Here is a 4,191-nt window from a genome sequence, read left to right as displayed (position 1 = left end):
ATAATAATAATAATAATAATAATAATAATAATAATAATAATAATAATAATAATAACAATAAAAATAAAATTAATTAATAATAATAATAATAATAATAAGTGATATCTTATAATTTTTTTGAAATTGGGGAATTATTTTGCTTATTAGGTTTTTTAAATCCTAGCATGATTCATGAGTCTTTTTTTTGTTAATGGCTTAGAAACGGACAGAAAAAATATTTGCTTGAAGCGTTGAAAAAAGTCAAAATTGGTAAAATTTTAATCAACCAATTAATAGTTATAAACATATAATCACAAAGCATCCAGGCATATAAAAATATTATATATAAACACTTGCACATTAACACAAAATAATTTAAAAAAATGAACGAAATTAAATGTAACTTTAATGATCGGTGTTGTGTTAGTTTGCATTTGAAACTCACATTTAAGTGGCAGAGCTTAGTAGGGACTAAGGGGGCCACAGCAACTCGAAGAAAAAAAAAAATTATAGGTAAAATATTCAAAATATAAATATCCTCGTTAAAACTAAGACATTACAACCATACCTTTAACCTAAATCTCTCTCCTCTTCATGTTTCTCTCCCTCCTATCCTGCGACGATCCTGTGAAATTGTCCTGCCCTGCGAAAACGAACTTCAACACGATCCTGAAACTGTCTCGCTTCCGCCTCAGTCTCACTCATTTTCGTGTCTCGCCTCCGGCTCATTTTCGCGTCTCGCCTCCGGCTCATTTTCGCGTCTCGCCTCCGGCTCATTTTCGCGTCTCGCCTCCGCCTCCGGCTCAGTTTCGCGTCTCATCTCTCGGCCCTCCGCCTGCGGTCGCCTCTGCCTGACTGCCTCTGTGGCCGTTCGTCGCTCTCTGTTCGCCGCAACCTCATCTGTCTCCAGATCGCGTTACAGTTTTGTTCAAAGGGTTCGGATTTCTATTTTGTTAGTGCTGATTTTTGTTAGTTAGTGCTGATGTTTGTTAGTTAGTTTTGATTTGGAATTCTGTTAGTTTGAATCGCTCCTCTGTTAGTTAGTTTTGATAGTTCGTCGTGTTAGTTTTGATTTCCATTTTTCTTAGTTTGTCGCCCCTATGTCAGTTTTGATTTCTTCATTTTGTTGATTTTTACCTGTCTTAAGAATTTAACTTAACTTAAGAATTTAACTTAACTTATATGGCAGTACCCGATTTTTTTTGTGGAACTATAGTTTTTGCTTATGTTGTTCGGTTAGCATGAAATTTAAAACTTATTTTGTTAGGATTGAGTTTAGAGCTTTGATTTGGAGTTTGGAATTTTGATTTGGAGTTTTAATTAGACTGATTTTTGTTTAGAGTTTTTGTGTTGACATTACGTGTTTGATTTTATGTCAATGTAAAGTGTTTGAGTTTTTTTGTTGTACATAAAGTGTTTGATTAGAATTTTTGCTTTTGCATTACTCTAAAAGTGACTCTATAATCATCTTCAAATTATAGAATTGATGCTTTCTAGTTTACTCTAAAAGTTCAATTTGATTCTAGGTGACACAAAGTAATGACTGAGTTAGGTAGTATGATTGACTAAAATTATAAAACTTGGTTGCAATCTTGTGCATATTATTTTCTTAATTGGGTTTTCTTAATCTTATTGATGCACTTTTAATTGAGTTTATGATTCCAGATTCCAAAATTATGTTTGTTGAGGTGGTAGTATATTTATATTATACTTGTGTTCAATTTGTTTAGGGATATTATGCTTTGTGTGTTTTTCGATGCCACTAAGGATGTGTTGGAAAGTTACGTTAGATAGCCTCCTAATGTGTTAGTCTCGCATCGCCTAGAAACATGGCCTCAGTACCGATTATTATAAGGTTTTGTTAGCCCTCGCCTTATACATTGCTTTGTACGATTGAGTTAGATCATAAGTTCAAGTTTTAAGATGGTACCAGATCTTATCATTTGTTAGCTGTTGAGTCAATGATATTGTCCACACTCCATGATATATGACATATTCTCGTTAATTTTTTTTTGAAGTTATTTTAGTTGCATTACGAATTTATGATGATATGTCATATATTACATATTTTGAATTTCATGATACTATCATCATTTATACTTGCAAGTTACTAAAATTTCAAGATAGACTAATTGACTGCATTTTGCAGATGGGCTAAACAATGAAAAAATCAATATTTGATGAGCAAACATCAAAGGCAATAAAAAAATGGCACGCTACTGCGAAGAGGAATTATAGGTTAAAATTAGGAAAGTCGAGTGCTTGAGCCATGGACAGAAGCACCACCGACTCAATTGTTCACCCGTCTCTGTTTCATCCTACAATGACCAATGTTAGTACTATTCTGATATTGAATTTTCTCCAACATCGAACTTGCTAGAAAGAGTGGACGATGTTGAAGAAGATATAATAGAAACTTCGATCGAATAAACTATGAGTTTTTAATATTGTTATGGGGTGAACATAGGAGCTAATTAAATTGTGGTCGAATAACTATGAGCTGTTATTATTGTTATGGGGGGTGAACATAGTAGTTAAATAAACAATGAGATATTGTATAATTGTTTGGTTTTCCGCAATTTTTTTCATACTTATCCGTAAGTAATCGATTAAGTCCAAAGTGATTTATGAACTTCACTCAAAACGAGTATTATGTGCCTCTTGATTTCTCAAAATTTGAATCAATTATTGATCATTATAAGTTTATTATTAAACATTATAATTAAGTTTGTTCACACTTTAAATAATAATAATAATAATAATAATAATATTAATAATAATAATAATAATAATAATAATAATAATGATGAGTATTGATTTTTTGTGGGTAAACAAAAGTATAGCACGCACGCAAAGAGGTAAATTTATAAAAGGTTTCTTTTGACCCTTACTGCTCTTTATCTACAAACTTTGCCCTTATTTATGAAATTATAAAGCTAACTGTTTTTTGTTATAGGGACACGATGTTTCTAGGGAGACTAAAGATCTGTGTGCCTTTCTTTTAATTTCGATCTATTACCTAAGTTATTTTGAACTATCTATGCATTTTAAGGATACACATTTGGTATAGTTTTTTGTTGTCTTGCTTTGGAAGAATGAATCAAAGTCCAATTACAGTGATGCGTAAGCATCTAGTCTAAAGGATTTAATAGAGCCTTAAAAAAAGTGATAGTCTCATTTAGTGGTTCAAACTTCTTGTATTCTTTTATTTATACTCCGTCTATCCCAAAATATTTGTCACATTTGAAAAAAATAGTGTCTCAAAATAGTTGTTGCTCTCAGTTTTCGATACAAGTTTAACGTAGATTGAGTTAACAACTTGTTGCTAATTGAGGGTTCCTTTTATGTAGATACGAGGATGGAAGGCTTGAGAGGCGGAGATATCTTCTTATAGATACAAGTTAGCCAATGGTATGCTTGTCCAATGATGTATTCAACTGTTTTTGTTCTTTGATTATGAAAACTACCAGTTATTTAGATTTTAAGTAAATCGCATTTATTTTCAAATGTTTCTATATTTATCATGCGGATCCTTCAAGAGTCTGACTTACACATGAAATATCATTGGTTAGACAACATGCAACTTTTTGCACGAAAATTTCAATCTTGTTTTATATAGTAAGACCAACTTTTCTAATATGATATGTTTTCATTTCCATTTTCTTGAGGTGAAGGATTTGGTTTTGATTTCATTAACAAGTTAGAGACACGAGTGACCATGTTTTCTGCGGTGAAAATCATTCTTTGATTAAGCTTTTTATGCGACACTGATATGTGTGTTTCTCGATGCCACTAAGGATGTGTTGGAAAGTTACCTTAGATAGCCTCCTAGTGTGTTAGTCTCGCATCGCCTAGAAACATGGCCTCAGTACCGATTATTATAAGGTTTTGTTAGCCCTCGCCTTATACATTGCTTTGTACGATTGAGTTAGATCATAAGTTCAAGTTTTAAGATGGTACCAGATCTTATCATTTGTTAGCTGTTGAGTCAATGATATTGTCCACACTCCATGATATATGACATATTCTCGTTAATTTTTTTTTGAAGTTATTTTAGTTGCATTACGAATTTATGATGATATGTCCTATATTACATATTTTGAATTTCATGATACTATCATCATTTATACTTGCAAGTTACTAAGATTTCAAGATAGACTAAATGACTGCATTTTGCAGATGGGCTCAACAATGAAAAAATCAATATTTGAT

The 4,191-nt window shown here is 31.9% G+C and overlaps 1 protein-coding gene and 1 pseudogene across 18 annotated transcripts in view; both read left to right on the top strand.

Moving 5' to 3' along the window:
* LOC101505389 (leucine-rich repeat receptor protein kinase HPCA1-like) overlaps window positions 1–226 on the top strand; it is a 56,394-nt pseudogene extending 56,168 nt beyond the window's left edge.
* Window positions 1–4,191, top strand: part of LOC101498120 (uncharacterized) — a 65,762-nt gene that overhangs the window by 50,184 nt on the left and 11,387 nt on the right. For 13 of the 18 annotated variants that reach the window (XM_073371018.1, XM_073371012.1, XM_073371014.1 and 10 more), the window contains 2 exons: window positions 2,129–2,311; window positions 3,330–3,390. The exons of 3 other annotated variants lie outside the window; for them this stretch is intronic. The gene's annotated coding sequence lies outside the window, so the exon portion shown is untranslated. Of the gene's footprint in view, window positions 1–517; window positions 915–1,709; window positions 1,835–2,128; window positions 2,312–3,329; window positions 3,391–4,191 lie in introns of those variants that run through there. 2 more of the 18 variants (XR_012163987.1, XR_001144406.3) reach the window with 2 other exon arrangements.

The sequence above is a fragment of the Cicer arietinum genome, chromosome 7 (assembly GCF_000331145.2).
Source record: "Cicer arietinum cultivar CDC Frontier isolate Library 1 chromosome 7, Cicar.CDCFrontier_v2.0, whole genome shotgun sequence".
Lineage (NCBI taxonomy): Eukaryota > Viridiplantae > Streptophyta > Magnoliopsida > Fabales > Fabaceae > Cicer > Cicer arietinum.
The sequence above is the reverse complement of the archived record's forward strand: the minus strand, read 5'-3'. Positions and strand labels throughout refer to the sequence as shown.